This window comes from Hibiscus syriacus, unplaced genomic scaffold (genome assembly GCF_006381635.1).
Source record: "Hibiscus syriacus cultivar Baekdansim isolate YM2019G1 unplaced genomic scaffold, ASM638163v2 tig00110879_pilon, whole genome shotgun sequence".
Lineage (NCBI taxonomy): Eukaryota > Viridiplantae > Streptophyta > Magnoliopsida > Malvales > Malvaceae > Hibiscus > Hibiscus syriacus.
Genome location: NW_024062895.1, coordinates 416876 through 436098, shown reverse-complemented (window position 1 = coordinate 436098; position 19223 = coordinate 416876). Strand labels below are relative to the sequence as shown.

General features: G+C 34.9%; 1 pseudogene; it reads left to right on the top strand.

Moving 5' to 3' along the window:
* The first annotated feature begins 3836 nt into the window (after positions 1-3836).
* On the top strand, positions 3837-5019 carry LOC120144050 (annotated as a pseudogene).
* Positions 5020-19223: the final 14204 nt, after the last annotated feature.

Genomic DNA, 19223 nt, shown 5'->3' with positions numbered 1-19223 from the left:
GCGGTAAAAATTCAGTAACTGAATATGACTCAGATGACTCGTATAAGAAATTGGGAGACAAATAGGAATTAAATTACAAGTTCTGTGATTATGTGGTAAAACAATCAACCTCAGGATCTGTAAATTCTGATTTATCTCTTTAAAGGTCAAATGCTAAAGATACTTAGATGAGAAATTATGAAAATATTTTTGTTAGGTAAAATTTCATAAATACCCTTATGGGGGTAAATTACGAAAATATCTTTATGTTGTAAAAAGTTAAGAATTGTACATAGAAGTGGAAAAATAACTCTGAAAAGACATATTGATTCGATGAAACTATTGATGTACACGGGAAATGCTAGTTTTACTTAAAAAATCCTAGATAACCGATTTTTATCCTCCAAGATGGCAAAAGGTTTAGAATTTTTGGTTTTTTGGATAAAACCACGTGATAAATAAATTACTAGAATGATTCATACATTTGAATCAAAGAAAATGATTGAAAAATGACCAAAATGCTCTTGGAGGGTAAATGACCTAAGAATATCCCCAAGTCATGGAATAACTGAATACATGTTCATCTCCTCGATGTTCGTTCGACGATAATTCTGAAAATGCTCAGCTCAGCTCAACTAAACTCTATGGCACAATTAGTACTAAGAAATGAATATTCATGAAAATACTCTACCCGCAAACTCGGTAAGTACAACATTATTGGGATTTGATCAATTCGACTGGATTTGGAAGCTGGATAAGACACTTGAAATATGAAATATTGTGAATCACTATTTGCCTTTATTAAAATGAATTACGAAAATTTCTCAGGAATTTAAATGACTATAACGTCCTTACGTGTGTATGATTTACGGAATCACCACGGGAATATCCGAATTTTAAATAAATCTGATGTAGCAGTTTTTGACACATCTTAGGGTTATATTTGAATATTATACGATACTAATATATCCCTATCCTAATTACTGATCAGTCTGTTAGTAATCCAACTTTTTTAAAAAAGGGATCTCATTCCTCAAGTTCGATCAGTTGAAGAAGTTTCATATTTACCTCGCTTGATAATTACCAAGTACCTTAGAAAAATAACTGGATCTTCTAATGTGTTATATAATTATTTTATTTGTTTTGAAATGTGTTTTACTGAGATTTCTGAATTACTGAAGTTTTAAACATGCATGTCTGATTCATGATCACTGGATATCGTTTCTACTGAATTGATATGTCTGAAATCTGATTTTCTTCTACCATTGGTTACTATCTGAAAAATGTTTTTCTTCGGGGTACTCCGGGATCTGATATGAAGTCTCTACAGGTTCAGTCCTGATCAGGCTGGTAATTCCTTATATAGGTTCAACACCGATCAGTTGGTAATTTCTTATTGCAGGTTCATCTTCGATCAAACCGTTAATTTCTTATATAGGTTCAGACCGATCGAGTTGGTAATTCCTTATGGACCTAAGACAACCCTTGGTTGGGCTCCTGGGCCCAATGGCCTAGTGATAAGACCTTATGAATCCTAAGACATTCCCTTAGGGTGGCTCATCTACTGTGCGCATTGGGTAAGTCCTTATGGGTTTGAGGGCACCCCTTCAGGTGGGCACCTATGCTTCGGTTAGGGTAAGACCTTATAGACCCAATGTGCTCCCTTAAGTTGGCACCTTTGCACAATGGGCCTAGGGTAAGTCTTTATGGATGCAGTTCTAGGGAACTGCATATTGGTGTTCTGTTGGAGCGTTTTACTGTGGTCTTAAAAATATGTTTTAAATTTTAAAAAAAATTTGTACCTTTTCACTAGTTTTGGTTGAAACACACTAGACATCCTATTCTGATATCCTGAACTTGGTCCTCTTAATGTTTCCTCTGAACAGAAATCTTCATGTCTTTTACTCGAAGAAATATCAGTGGAACCTCAGTTCATCCCGAAAACATGTAGGCGTCTGAATCAATAAGGAAACTTTATGCTTTTCCATTTATCTGCATATCCTTTAACATCATTTGGTAGTTCTGTATTACTGAGCTACCAAAAGCTCACTATTTTATTCGTCGTTTCAGGTTAAAAGAATTGATCCAGTTCAGCTATCAACCTCTGTAATGGGAGTTCCTTTGGTTGTGTTGGCATAGTATGATACAAGTGTAATTAAGGGGCATGTATGTCACATTTGATTTTTTTTATATTGAGTATGAACTTGTATTTTATCCATAAATTATTTTACAGTTTTAAATGGATCGACAAAAATTTTAAATTTTCTTGGATTTTTATTGTAGGTCGCTCCAGTGGCCATAATGTGACACCTCTGACCGGATTGAGTCACCCGCATCGGTATGAGGGTTTTACAATAAATGAATGAGTCTATAAACGAGCTTGTTCGTGAATGTAAACGAACCAAACACACAAATATTTTGTCCGTTCGTTTATTAAATGAACACAAAAATTTTGTTCATATTTGTTTATTTAGCTTAACAAACGAACATAAACAAATGTTATATGAATTGTTTACGAACAATTCACCGAACGTGTTATTTATATACACCCCTAATCACGAATAGATTTCCGACATGTATTGACCAAGTTAAAGTGGTCGGAGGAAGATATTCATGTATCCGATCTGTTTAGGTTAGACTCTTCTACTAATAAATAACACCGTTACTCGGTCTAATAAAAAATGGGACCAAAGACACTACTGGCAAACATTGGAACAGTTTCAGATTGAATCGAAACAAAAAAATATTGGACATTCAAACTGAAATCCTTGATTTACTAGAGAGTTCTATCATCTGTTTATGAATCTAGGACTTTGACAACTACTGCGGCACTCATCAAGTGTTTAAAATCCATTAAAGACCACGTATCCTGTTGTGATTGCTCTTGAAGATCACTTGTCTCCAGAACTTCAGGAAAAAAGTTGCTCAGGTACTTTATGTAATTCTTTGTCTTCTTAAATTAGCACGTTAATACTTTATACATCAAACCAACAAGGTTCGAGTATTCCTACACTAAGGGGGATAAGGTTAACTATGTAAGACTTCTTATGAGGTTCGAGTTAGTTTGCGACTATGAACATGAAGATATGTATTGCTGTAACCCGATCTCTTTACGGTAAAATGGCCACTTTACTTTCAATTAGCTGTTTTGATTCAAAACAATGCTCCAACCTCCTGCTGCATGCAGGCCAAATTACTCCATATGCTTCATTTGCTGCTCTGCGTAAACCAGCTTCATTCCAATGAATATTTCACTAGGAGAGTTTGTAAAGCAACGTTCTCGTAATTGTATTTCAAAGGTGATGAAGCGCGGCTCTTTCGAGAGCCCTAGAGGAACATCAACAAAAGCTATGTTTTTTTTGCATTTCCTTTTTATTTATTTTTAATGTTGGTGCTTTGTTTGTTTTTCGTTTGGTTGGTGAGAAAAAGAAAAAGAAAAAGAAAACACTGAAGTCTTTTCGTTCTTGCCTTTTCTATGTTAGTAGTACGTTAGGCTATTTGACAAGTCAAGCTAATTTCAGTTGTCTTCATTTTGCAACTGAATTCCTGTTTCTTATATGGTTAAAAACTGTCACTTGTCGTTTAGTTTCTGGATAAGTTCATTTGTTGCATATCTAAGGTTGTGAATTTTAAGGATTGGCATTCTCTCTGTTAAAGTGATCGCTTTAGGGAAAACATGCGATGTCGTCTTCTTCATTTTGCTGTTAATTTCACGAGTTGTGGTGGATGGGGTTAATGTCGTTTCTCTTTGTTTTCTCCCTTTTTATACCAATTCCAGTGTCTGCATTTTTCATCAAGTCGCTGCATATTTCTTTTTCTTGGGCTCTTATTTCTTTTAAAAAATAAGCTTATTTTCCATGTTCAGTGACTCAAAGACGGAATTAACTCAAATCAGTTTCATCATAAAGGGTGAGTCTCAAAAAGTACGTAGGGTTCCTCAAAAGTTCTCGCTTTTATAAGAGTTATCGGCTTCGGATGATCTCGTTGGCTTCAAACGTGCCATTGAAGAAGAGGATTGTGATATCGATGAGCCGAGTTTGTGGTACGGAAGGAGAATTGGTTCGAGGAAGATGGGGTATGAAGAAAGAACGCCCCTTTTGATTGCTTCCATGTTCGGGAGCTAGGACGTGGTGAAATATATTATCAAAAGCAGCCGTGTTGATGTTAACCAAGATCGTGGTTCCGATGGCGCCATTGCTCTTCACTGTGCTGTTGTTGGTGGATCGTTTTATTCGACTGAAGTTGTAATAATCTTGCTTGATGCTTCTGCTGATATTGAGTCTCTTGACGCTAATGGAAATCGACCTGTTGATTTGATTGCTCCGGCTTGTAATTCAACTTTTTGGTTGAAGAAGAAGATGTTGGAGTCTTTGTTAAAAGGATGTGGCAACGTTGGTAAAATAGAAGGTTTACCGGCTAAAATAGAGGGTTGTAATTCAATGACCCAGGTTATGAAAGATGGAACCGAGAAGAAAGAGTATGCTATCGATCTTACTCTTCCGGACATTAAGAGTGAAATATACGGCACAGATGAGTTTAGGATGTATAATTTCAAGGTCACACCTTGCTCGAGGGCTTACTCTCATGACTGGACCGAGTGCCCTTTTGCTCATCCCGGGGAATATGCGAGGAGACGTGATCCTAGGAAATACCTTTACAGTTGTGTTCCTTGTCCCGAAATTCGTAAGGGATCGTGCAAGCAGGGTGACAACTGCGAGTATGCACATGGTATTTTCAAGTGCTAGCTTCATCCTGCTCAGTATCGAACTCGTTTATGCAAGGATGAAGGTAGCTGCAATCGGAAGGTCTGTTTCTCACAAGCCTGAAGAGCTTCGTCCTGTGTATGCTTCAACAGATTCGGCAATCCCTTCCCCAAAATCGAACCCACATGGTCTTGGCTCCCCATCTATTTTGTTACCCCCAACATTAACACCGCCCTTGACCCCTCCCGGTACATCTTCTTCTATAACTGGAATGATGTGGCACCAAAGATATGACAACGTTCCCGACTCGGATGGAGGAATTTTATATGGAACATGAACAAGTGGTGGCGTAAAAGTAAAGCTAACAACAGGTGAGGAACAAAAGGTTTTGGTTAATAATACTAATGAAAGTTATAGTTTCATTCATGAATAACTTGGAGAAGAAGATAGTTCGAACATACCTCTTCGATTGCCAGAGCTATAAAGGAATCCACATCTACCAGATACAATCCCTCAAACCAACTACAGTGTGTAGATAAGACCCCTAACAAACTCCCATGATACACCAGAACGAATTCTAAGATGTTACTACTAGATATATCTAAGTTGTTAGTCCACATATAGACATAATTTACCTTATGTCTGACACCACCAGCTAAGGTCACTATAAATATTTTCCACTAGGACTGATAGAGGGACAAACCTTCTACAATCTCCTCATTGAGCCTTCATCTTCTTCCTTATGATAACCTTTTTCTTACAGAGAAACACTGATCAACGATCGTTTCCTTATTGACTGTGACTCTCCACTCATATCAGAAAGGATAAATTGCCAGTAGTTGACAGGATCAATTTGTTCCAAATAACACAATTCATATACATATACGATTGATTCATGTGATATAAAATGTAGACAAGACATATTTGTTTATGAGTAAAACTTTTATTGAATGATTGACATGCGTCATTTTACAGTCAAATAAAATTTCTTCTTCTCAAAATAAATAAGGAAATAGCTTAGTAAAGAGAAGTAAGGGTCGGCCCACAAGGACTTAGAAAATTTCCAAATTCGAATTTGTGTCAGCTATAATCCAGGTAATCTGCAGTGAAATAAAATAAGAGAAATTTTGGTGGAATATTGAATAAATAAGAAATGTAATAAGGAGTGAAAATAAAGAAGATTAAAAAGTGTAAAGTTGAAAATGGATTTTACTTCGGGATTTACATAGGTTACAGTCTATAAGGCCCAACCCTTGTAACTTGCTTTTAACTTTGGTAACCAATTTTCCCAATGTCTATCTTTGGAAATCCAACTTTTAATTGAACCAACTACGACTATCGTTATTAGCACAAAACAATTTTAAATTTTGGAAAATTTTGACTCGGATTATGTTGTCTCGCCGAGAATCGAACCTGGTCTCAGTTTCCCTTAGCGGACCACCGCTAAGTGTGTTCACAGGAAGCCAGATGTGCTACAAGTCGATCGTTCATGCCGACTTTAAATCATAACAACATCTAGACCAATGAGCTCTTTTTGAAATGAAAGTGTTTTGATTTTTAAAGGACATACCGATTAACTATCTAAGTTTCCTGAAAACTGAGAATGACATCCTTAAGATGTTAAGTGCTTTTCAATTCTCACATTTCGAATTAAGTCATCGCTTAACCTTTGGCTTATGAAAAAATTAGTTAGGTATGACTTCCGTCATACTTAGCATGTTCAAAATAAAACTTAAAGTAAAATAAAGATGAAAACAAAAGAAAAGCTTTTATAAAACCAAGTAACCGAAAACTATAAAATCAAGTCTAAAACAAGTGTGCTTTAAGCTTTATCCCACAGGGTAATTATAGCTTCTAACAAACCCTAAAGATAACATGAAAATTAAAAGATAAATAAATCCTAAAGATAATTCTAAATATTTTCAAATTCACTTTAAATTTCAAAACAACTCCTCCTAAGATAACTCTGCTCGTCCACCTTCCAAAAGGTGCTGACTAGATCTTCTAGAAACTGCTACTGACTGGACCATCTATAAACTACCACGTCAAACCGTGTCACGCCCAGTGTCGGGCCTATTTCTCCAGCCATGATTGAAAATTAAAAAAAATGCAAAATACGCCCTTCTTATTGTTAATTTTGGAAAATAGGCTCATGTAAGAAAATAAGCACAATATAACCAAATAAGCAGTAATAAATCCATAACACGGAAGAATTAACAAGTAAATATCATCGCTTTAGAACACTCATCAATGATTAGTCTAAATTATTTTTCAATAGATAAAAAAAGAGAAAAGAAAATTCCTAATAACATTGCACACATAATTGTTCGAACTTGAACTTTTTAAAAATAATAATATTTGTTTTTATCATTATAGTCACTTAATGGATTCACAATGGATTCTCTAAGGGCGAAGTTATAAACTTTAACAAAAGGTAAATTACAAAATAGCATGATAAAAGTAGGTTTCGGTATTTTAAAATTTGGGATATTATTAATAATCCAAATTAGCATTTAGAAAAAAATTAAATGCTCGTTTTTATTAGATACAATAATTTTATACTTTTTTTTCTCTATCAAATTATTTTTTAGATATTACTTTGTATGTAAAATGTAGACAATATATGTTTGTTTATGTGTAGAACTTTATTGAATGATTAGTCTAAATTATTTTCAGTAGAAAAGAAAAGAGAAAAAAGTTCCTGATAACAATGTAAATTATTTTCAATGGATTTTCTAAGGACGAAGTTATAAACTTTAACAAAAGGTACGTTACAAAATAGCATGATAAAGTTAGGTTTCGGTATTTTCAAATTTGGGAAATTATTAATAATCTAAATTAACATTTAGAAGAAAAATAAATAAATGCTCGTTTTTTATTAGGTACCATAATTATATATTTTTTTTCTCTATCAAATTTGGCATTGCAGGAGTGCCGTTTGATAAAATAATAAAGAAAAAAGAAGACAATTGGACACTTGTTTTGGGATGAAGAATTTATGTTTCCATTGAGAGTTCCCGAATTGGATTTACTCCGAATCAAGTTTCATGAAGGTGACATATCTGAGAAAGATGATTTTGGAGGTCAAACTTCTTTTCCAGTATCTGAACTGAAGCCTGGGATTCGAGCGGTTTGTCGATCGAAAGGGGGGAGAAGTTTAACTCTGTGAGACTTCTTATGAGATTCGAGTTCGTTTGAGACTATGAACATGAAGATATGTATTGCTGTAACATGACCACTTTACTTTCAATTAGCTGTTTTGATTCAGAACAATGCTCCAACCTCCAGCCGCATAATAGTTACTCGCAGGTCAAATTACTCCATATGCTTCCTTAGCTGCTCTGAGCAAACCAGCTTCTATCCATTGAATATTTAACCAGGAGAGTTTGTAAACAATGTTCTCGTAATTGTATTTCAAAGGTGATTGAAGACACTAGTTTTTTCATTTGATTCATTTGATTATTATTATTATTATTATTATTATTATTATTATTATTATTAATATTAATATTATATATTATTATTATTTAATAAATAATTACAAAACCCAGAGCCCAATAATCAGGCCCATTTTACAAGCCCAAACCAGATAGAAACCCTAAAACATTTAGGGTTTCAGTTAGGGTTTTCTAACCCTAGCCCCGTGCGACGCCGCCTCAAGGGTTTCCAGCCGCCTCTGAAGCCATTCCAGCTGCCACGCGGCGCCGACACTCCAGTACCACGTCACCTTGCCGCTGAAGCCTCCAGAAGCTCCACTTCCAGAACGCCAGCCGCACACGTCTTCACTCTAGGATGAGTCACCACCATAGTTTGGTGACTCATCGAGGTTCACCCCTTTGTGACCGGTCTGAAGCGAACGTCGTGGTGGCCTATAAAGCCACCACCGAATCTGCAAAAGAAAGAGGAGGAGAGCCAGGATGAGGCAACCAACAACCAGCAAAGAAAGAAAAAAAAACCGAGAACAAACGGACAACAACAAACAGAAAAAAAAAGAGATACAGAGAAAGAGCTACACCAACGATCCCAGAAAATACAAACCGAAAGAAGAGAAAAAGAGACTTACCGAGGAAATCGCCGCCGTGAGAGCCTCCACGAGTCATCGGAGAACCGAAACGCCAAAGGTGAAAATCGTAGATCTACGATATATTATGGGATTTTAGGTTAAAATAACCTTATATCGGGGCATTAGGACGGTTAGATCTACGCTTTGGGGGGTATTTTGTAAATTCCGGCCACCGTTCACGGTGGCCGGCGGCGGAGTATGGTGGCCTATGGCTGCCGATTTCCCTCTGGCGAGGGAAACTATAGAGAAACCAGAGAGAACTCTGGTTCTCTCATTTTTGAGAGAGAAAGAAAAGATGCAAATGGGGAAGCTTGGCCCTTCGGGCCAGGCGTTTAGGGTATTTAAAACCCTCCCCAAACGACGTCGTTTTGGGAAGGGTATCTGTGTAATTTAGGAAAGGGTAAACCCTTTCCGCAACCCTTATAGGTCTGTAACTTTGCAATTTAGTCACTAAAATTAACTTTTAATCATTTTAATTTAATGTTTAAATTTTATTTTATTATATTTTAGCCATTAACCGTATTAATAATATATATTTAGGATAAATATCATATTTAGTCCTTTAATTTTAATAATTATTTTTTTAATCCCGAGTATATATTTTTAATTTATTTTAATTTGATATATGAATTTTATATAATTTTATTTTAGTCACCAAATTAATAAATAAGGAAAATGATATGTTTAATCCCTATAATTTTGATTAATTATGATTTAGGTATTTAATTTTAATTTTATTATAATTTAGTCACTAAGTTAAATATTTTCATTTATTTTACAACTTTTAGATATATAGTTCTAATTGTATTTTATTGTTTTAATTTTACTTGTTTAAATATTTTTTAATATTATGTAGTCATAAATATATATAGAATAAATAATAATTTAAATTTTTTCAATAAATTTTTAATATTTATTTTTCAATATCGAAGAAAAGGGCAGTCTTAATACAACTGGATGTCCTATTCTGGTATTTTAAAATTAAATATTAATAAAAAATATTATTTAATTTTATTAATATCAAAGAAAAGAGCTGTCTTAAGGCACCTAAAAGTCCTTTTCTGATATTTTTAAATAAATAAATATATTTTATATAATTTTGAAATAATAGGATTATAAATTAAATATATTTTGAATTTTTAAATTTCTAATAATAGAGACAATTTATAATTAAAAAGTACCAATTTTGGGCGTTGTAGGGGTGCTAATCCTTCCCTAAACGTAACCGACCACGAATCCCTTTTTATTATTAAAAAGAAAGAATTTTTGGTTATAAACGCAGATCAACTCATCTTTTAACTGATGTTTTCTTAAAAACTCTGTTAAAAGATAATTTTTAGGTATTCGACCTACCTGACCCAAAAGGCCGATGGCGACTCACAAATTATTTTTAAAACCATTTATTCACATCATTTTTCCCGTCAAGTAATAAATATTTCGTGCCCGGACGAAAACCGGTTACGACAGCTGGCGACTCCGCTGGGGAAGATCAAACTTTAAAATCAATTGTAAATTGTCTCTATCAGTTAGAAATTAAAAATTCATATTTTTAATCTTTAATTCTTTTCTTTCAATTTTTTTATTACTTATTATTTTTATATATTATTATTTTTATTTTATTTATTTATTATATTCAAGAATTAATTATTTTATTTGTTTGTTCGAGGTTTTAACATTTCTCCTCACACACAACACTTTCATTGCATAACATAAAGCTCTATAATTGAGTTTGTCCCTTTTAAGTGGGAGTGAAAGCGACGTCTTCGTGAGAATTTATTCTCCGTGTCAGACCTAGCAAGTAACTTTTGGGGTTCATATGCTCTATGTCTTCGTGAGAATTTATTCCCCGTGTCAGGCATAGAGAAATATGTCCCCTCGAATTGAACTCGATCCGCTTAAGCCTGTAATGGACTAGGATTGAGGGTTGACAGCCCAAGGGGGCATCAACAAGGACAGTTCGAGTACCTTTACTCCTAGAACTGAAAACCTTCATATAATAAACCCTAGAAATTCTCCCGATCTGAAACCCTGCCGAAATGTTGTCAGTAGGTATACACAAAGGAGAAATAAGCTCTAGCTTCTAATTTATTTTATTTCCTTTTCTTTTTCCTGAATAAATGCATGCGAACTAGAAATAATGCGGTTAAGTTAAATTTTCCAAACAAAGCATGGAACTAGAAAGCATGAGGTTAAGATTTATACATTGATAGATATATTTTTTTTTCATTAGTTGGTACTAACTATTCTATTTTTTCTTATTTTTCATGCATGTTACATGGCTCTAATCTGTTCATATTGATTTCTTTTGTTTGCATTGCATGATCATGGCATAACCAAAAGGTGTTGACTTGAAAGATTGTTCATCAAATTAGAAAGAAATCGTAAATGGACAAAAAGTTTTATGATCAAACAAAATATGATGCGGCCAAGGAAAGGCATCCTGAAGAAACTACGAGGATCGAGGGAAGTTCTGCACACAGAGAACCGGTTATATTAATACCAAAAGTACTCCACAAAGATTCTGCCCGATTGATACCAAAAGCAGTCTATGGTAAGAGTATCAGTCGGGACATTCATAGTAGTGGAGATTTTTATGAAGCTCAAGCATGTTATTTGAAGGACTTGAACGACCAAAACAAGAAATTGAACACAGAAATGAAAATTATGCATGAAGATTTTCAGAAAATCAGTCAAGCCTTTCAAAATACTGGCTTAGGAAGTACCCCAGAAGAGTGGATCACAGGGGTCACCAAGCTGAAAAAGAACTACAACATATATGAAGATCTTGTTCAAGAACTTCTTAGACAGAAAGGATCTCTTACAAGAGAAAATGAGCAACTTCGAGAAGTGACACAGAAGATGAAAGAGAATGTCATAGAAGAAGTTGCAGTCCAGACAAGCAATATGGTTCTTAAATGATAGATTTAGTTGATTTTATAAGGAGACGAAGCAGACTGAAGACTCAACTTTTTGAGCATGAATGGAAAATAATTAGGCTTTAGAAAAGTTAGGAGTAAAATATATCCTTATATGTAAAGTTTTGTTTAATGTACCGAAACTTTTGTGTTCAATGAAATCTGTTCTAAGATGATCACTCTTGAGTAAATACCTTTTCATACATGCATTTGCATTTTGTATCTTTGCATTTTTCGTTGTGCATTTATACTCTTATATTTGCTTTTGTACTATACAATTTGCATTGTTACATTCACATTTTTACATTTGCATTTGGCATCTTTGTATTTGTATTTTTATGTTTGCCACAATTGGTATTCTTATTATTACATTCACATATTTATATTTGCATTTGGCATCTTTGCATTTTTATGTCATAATACATTAAAACATTTATTCATTAAAATAAGGATTTCAAACAAAGTGATCTTGGTTTTTCCTTGAAGCAAGAACGCTCAGCACGACACAAGAAAAATGTCTAAAGAAACTGAGGATAGGCTAGCTAAATTTGAGATAGAGCAGAAAGAAATACAATAGGAATTGAGGAGCAAGTTGGCACAAATTGAAGCTAATATCACAAATTCTCATATCGATCTACTAAACGATATGAAAGAAATGATTGAGAAGCACCAGACCGCTGGAAAGAGTCTTGTTGAAAACCCCATAATTTTTTTTTGGATGTTACACCTGTTCATATTCCTGAGTTCACCTCTGTACTCCAGGAAATTCAATCACCGATTTACTTTGCTGTTAAGAACTCACCATATCAAGCTGGAGCATCATTCCCCACTGATTGTCCTACTACTTCTGAGTTGGAGCCTGATGAATTAAGTAATGAGGTCCTTGACCTAAACAAATCAGTTGAGAAGGAAAAATTCACTCAACTACTGGAAAATATAGAAGAGGTGATAAAATCTATAGAGAGAGTTGAGTCATTTTATGGGTTTGATGCCAAAGAACTAAGTTTGGTCCCTGGCCTGGTTATTCCACCAAAGTTCAAGGTTCCAGATTTTGAGAAGTATAATGGGACCACTTGCCCTTCATATCATATCACTATGTATTGTCGTCGTATGATTGGCTATGTAGAGAATGAAAAGTTGTTGATCCACTGTTTCCAAGACAGTTTATCTGGGTCTGCATCCAGATGGTATAATCAGCTAAAACATATTCAAATACGTTCTTGGAGGGATTTAGCTCAAGCTTTTTTGGGTCAATACAAGCACATGACTGATAAGGCCCCTGATCGAACAATGTTGCAAAGCATGAATATGAAGTGCAATGAAAGCTTTCGACAATATTCACAACGATGGAAAGACGTTGCTTCTCAAGTACATCCACCATTGACTGAAAAAGAGTTCACTACTTTGTTCATCAGCACATTAAAATTTCCTTATGTTAATCACATGATAGGGGTTGTCCCTAATAATTTCTCTGACATCATCATAATTGGAGAAATCATCGAAATGGCTATCAAGAAAGGCAAGATAAGAGGCTCTGACAATACTAAAGTCAAGAAAGAAGCTGGGGTTAATACAGTGACATCTTATTCAGTTAAACATGGTGCCAAACCTTATAGAGTGATCAAGAAGAAAAAGAATGTGCAGGGATTTCAATTTCCTCCCTTCTACTGTTCGAGTGAAAAATTGCATCCAAAAATGATCTCAGCCAGATCAATTACTCCACAACCTAATCAATCACAGTGGCCTCCAAATGAGAATTGGACCTATAAGGAAGTTCATTGGATAAATCAGACTGGAATTCCAAATTGTTCAGCTAAGGTTCCTGGTAACCTTAAGGGAAATTTTCAAGACCCTTTAGAGCAAGCAATTCAAAAATGCAAGATAAAAGAAGGGGTTAAGGTTCAACATTCAGAAACCGTTGTTGCAACAGAGACTAATGTAACCAAATCCTACGAAGAATATCAGGCGCAAGAAAATGGGAAAAGAAATCAAAAGGCTCTCATGGATGTAATTCGAGATTGGCCCATAGGTCTAAGAAGGAATGAGGCAGATATAACCCAGAAGACACCTCATATACATGTATCAGATTTTTCGAAAACCAGTAAGGCAAAGGATAACTTAAGAAATCTGGTTAATACTACCCCAGTTATAGCTAAAATGAGCATCCAGAACCCCCTCGATAACATGAGAGCATTCAGTCGTTCGGAACGATCAAAGAAAATGATAGCCTCGCGAGCGAGAAAAACTCTGAAGGTGTTTCAAGAACCCATCTCAGATCTGTACCCTCATTTTGTTAAAGGTCAATACATTACACCAAGATTGGTGAAGGTGTCACCAAGGCCTTATGCTAATTGCTATGATCAAAATAGCTTCTGTAATTTTCACTTGGGAGTATCTGGACATTCAACAGGGAATTGTTGGTCACTGTTAAAGGAAATAGAGACGCTCGTCGATAAGGGAGTCTTGACACAAGAAATGATTAAGAAATGGGGAGCAAATAAGGATAAAAATCCTGGGCCAAGTACATACCCAACAATAGAGAAGTGATGAGTCATGATAAATAAATAAGTGGAAGTGTTATCTACCACTATAGTACTTTTCTATTTTCAGCATCTTGTTTGAACTTGTTTTTTTGTTTCTTTCTCCGCCTTTTGTGCAAAAAAATAAATTGTGTTGCTTTTATGGTTATGAGCAAAGAATCAAGTTTTAATCTTGAGATTATTGAGTATCAAGTAGATTAAATATTCTTTTAAATTTGCAAGAGTTATAGATCTATTGGCAAGTGATAAAATTATATCTTCCATATCCCATCCAACACCAATTACTCGACCTTTACCAAAACCAAATCCTGACACTACATTTATCTGAGACTATGAAGAAATATCTCTACCTGTTTTTGAGACACAAACTCTAGATGTTTACCTTCTCGGGTAGAGTTGATTGATTGATGATACTACCTTCCACCATATACATGACTTTAAAAGTCACACATTTATCCTTCCAAATACAAAACCATCATAAACCAAAAGACCTCAAAAGAACCAAACTTTCAACTATTCATGAATTTTACTGCAAGAAGAGACGAGATGAGGCATCATAGACCAACTCATTGATGATAATTTCGAGTGATTAGGGCATACTCAAAGAAGAAGGGGAAAGTGATTGATTGAAATAAAATATATCATGCATTAATTACATTTTTTCATGTAAATAAAGTTAATCTTGAATATTCATCCCCCTGTGGATACCTCTTTTTACAAAGGTTTCTGTGTATGAGATGATGAACGGCATTGTTTCATTTATCCTTTAATATATATATATATATCCTTTGTTGTCCCCATTTGAGCCTGAATAATTTTTCTTCTAATTCAACCCTAACAAAGGATCACCCTCTACATTGGGGGGGCAAGGTAAAGGATATTGGCTCACAAGAATAAAGATTGTCAATACAGTTTTATTACAAAGATAAGTTTCCATGAAGTCATGAAAGTTTTGAACTACAAAGTATGTCAAATACAGAGTGCTTGAAGATCAATCCAATCAAGAATAATGGAAAACCTCCAAAATACAAAAGGAAAAGGAGGTGCTCAAAGCAATTGAAGTATTATACTCATCCAGCAAAGAAAGAAGCAAAGAAAAAAAAAGGAAAATTGAATCAAGATGGGTGACTTATTGAGCCTCAAGTTACAAGGTTGATCAAGTACAAACAAGAAGAGCAAGAAATGCTGGAGATATGAGAAAATGGAAATGAATCCAAAATTTGGCAGTCTAGAGGGATCCAGTTGATGGAAAATTCCCCAGCAAGGCAGATCCAAGTCAAACAAAACAAGATTGATGGCATCAGAATGAATTGATCCTTGGTTTGATGACCATTAAACACTTATTTGGGCCTTTTTATCCTTTTTTTTCATAACCATAAGCCATGGCCTACGTTACGTACCTGAAAAGTCCATTTTAATCGTACATGGATTTCTAAGTAAAAGAGAATATCTTCAGAATTCATTCCGCCTCTCAAGATTGATTTTTATTTGCAAAAATTGGTTTTTAAAATCTTTAATGCATGATATGAAAAATGATAAAAGGAGGGTTCAAGATATAAATTTTTAAAAAAACATCTTTGAAACCAAAGGAGGATTCGAGTTGAAAACCTGAAAAGGCGGCTCGAATATTGAATGGTGCAACAACGACATAAGAGACGATCTTAAGCTCTTAATGAAACACCGCATATCCCAAAGACGTTCCTGAAATTCTGGAATCAAGAAGTATCTCTATAAGATGAACATAGCAACCATTCCTTCAAGTTAGTGGAAGCTCAAAAAGACATATATGTTGGACCAACCTGAGAGACCTTACTTTACCAAAATCAATCTACACCTTAAATCAATCAATAATTTTGACATTTGCCATAGGATTATGATTTTTGATTTAAAAGTGTAGTTTTATTTGATATTCATTAAATTCGTGTTTTATGATTTGATTCAATTGTGAACCTGTAAAGGGCAATACTTTACAAAATTCTTTCAGAAATGAGGAAAAACATTTTCAAATAGAACAGTCTCAAATGCGGAAAGTCCTTGAATCAAGTTGTCTATTCTACCTCTATTGAAGAAAAAGAATGAACGAGGCCAGAATGATGAAGCATTTCGCATTCTTGAAAGCAAATGGTCTGAGAGTCCAGAAAATCCAGAGAATTGAACTTGTGATGCTCTCCTGTGACAATCCACCAAGAAAGATTGGCACTTATCTCATGCTGATGGCGATAAGCAACTTCAGAAAAATTATTTTCCCCAGCCATCAATCCATTGTTTCTGAAAGATTCTTCAATCACAGAGTTATAAGTCACATTAGGTGTATTATGGGAATGAACAAGTCCACCACATGCACTATGGTTATACCGTGATAATGGCTCAAGTCTTGATACATCATTGCTACTTCTTCTATGTCAATCACTTTCTTTGTCAAGATGATATTCATTATGTCCTTCAGAAGATTGCTGAATTCAAATTTGAGAACATATGGCACAGAATAAGACATTGGAACAAATTCTACATTTGTATGCCTTTTATATAGGGTAACATTGGTTACAGGATTCCAAAAGTTGAAGATGACCAGTTTTACTGTCAACTAAACCATTTCATGATTCGAAAAGAGTGGGATATATTGGAGCAGCTGAAGAGAGAGTTGTCGTAGCAGTCATTGCAAGAAAATGCACAAAAAAAAAACAAAACAAAAAAAAATCTTCTAGTTCATCATGATGATGTTTATTTCTTCCAGTAAGTTTGTTACACTAGATGCAATCGACAACAAGGTCGAATTCAATAAATCTACTCATCAATTGCTCCAACCGATCATCATTCAGTTCTTTCACATCTGTTTTCAAAAGTATGCCAAGACAATAAAAGGCAACTTCTGCATCATTGATCCCAGAGAAAAGAGACAGGACATTGATACCACCATGGAACATGTCTCTATACAGATCATTGTGTATGGTTTTTAGGGAAACCTAGAAACATTTCCACCTCATCAGATTCAAGTGGAACAATTTTATTCTTTTCAACCCATACCAGATTCCATTTTTAGCACTCATCAAGAACATACTTCTGGACACTCGAAGGTGGCTCATTGTCATAAGCTTCAAGAGCCTTACAGATCCTTTCTGTCAATTTGGCACTTCCTGTACATGTTTATAAATAGTTCAACTTTGTTCTTGGATCCCAGGAAGGCCATCATTTCTTTGTCAATGGAAAAGCATCAGCACATGGAGGAAGCAGAATAAGAGAAAATCTGTTCTCAATTGGCAGAATTATGATTATAGCCCTTTTCAGTGTAGTAGCATGAAAATGCTTCGAATCTACAAATTCTGGCTCTACATCGAATAAGTACTATGATATTCCAGTCCAAACATTAACTGGAGCAAGTTCCATGTGCTCATAGTAGAAAAAAGGAGACCTAATAGCATCTTCTGGAAGTGTTCTTTGAGTTATCTGATCTGGTTCGGTAGGAACCCCGGAACCAATCATTGGAATTAAAAGATGAACTGCATGATCGTCTTCATTAAGAAGCTTCTTTTCAAGCTTCCTCTGCTTCTTCCTTTTCAAAAATCATAGCCCAAGTTTCGCCTTTGCTTGTAATTGGGGTCATTGTATAATGAATTCCTACCTTCTATTGGAAGAAGTACGTCAGCAGCCTTAGCCATTTGATCAGCACATATAAAATCTGTCAACTCTGCAATTGATGAATCGGGACCACATCTCTCCATGGCTATTGAAGCCTCAGCCTCTGAGAATCCCATTTTTGTCAAGTATAACAGTTTATTCTCCTCATCAGAATCAGAATTCAGGATTTCCTCGATATCAGAAGAACTATCAATATCTGTGAAATCATCCTGAAAGATCACTTCATAATTAGATGAGTTGTTATCAGAATCAACATGTTGCATGGATGCAGATTTTTCAAAAGCATGTACCACTGTATATGTAGTATTGCTGTTGTATCAGATTACTGTTCACATAAATTGGTTTCTCGACCTCAGAAAAGTATATTCTAGAAATAGCCTTCACTGAAAACAAGCCACTGTGTCAGCCTGAAATGAATTACCAAGTTATTTATACTTCTCTGTATGAATAAATCCCTCCAGATACAGAAAATGGACACCTCATTCAGAAGACACATATCTCAGATGTTTCTGTCAGAATGTGAGTACTTCTTAAGTTTGTGACAACGTAAAGAGGATTCCTCCAGTTACTTGACAACACTGATGTTTAGTGACACCATAATGAGAACATTCAAGATAAACAGATTTAGGGCACGAATAAATCCACAAGTACCTACAACAGTGTATTGTCAAAATTGGACCTCGTGGGGATCATGATATTCAAGTCAAACAGACATTGAGAGTAAACCAGAAGCATAATATTGGGGCATCTCGAAAGCCCATTTCAGACAGAAATGTTTCATGTGGGACATTTTGAGGGCTCATTTCCACCAGAAATAGAATATTGGGGCATTTTGAAGGCTCACAACAATATGAATATTTGAGCATTCTTGGAGGCTCATCTCAACAAGAAGTAATGTTGAGCATACTTTTAGCATCTGTATCAGCAAATGTTGGGGCATGCTGAAAGCCCCTTTCAATCAGAATGAAGAATTTTGATGTATTTTGAACACTCATATCATTAAATATTGGGGCATGCTGAAGGCCTATATCATCATGTGTCAAGATCATTGACTTGAACAAATATTTCCAATAAGACAGAAAGGTGTGAAGAATGAAAATGGTGAAATAGTGATAGTCAAGCTGACTATACATAATTACTTCGTTCATCAAGCAGTTATATTATGATCATGTTGTTGAACAAAATCTACTCAGCAAGTATGGTTTCAAATACCCAATCTTCTTAAACCATGTGTCACATGACAGTGTGTTCTTTGATAAACTACATCATGATTACATAGATAAAGATGGTCCCCAGGCAGACTACTCGATCCAGAGTTCAGTTCCTTAAGATCTCAACATTAAATTTGGCCTTTTGTGTGTCAGTGATAATTGAAAATATTTCTTTG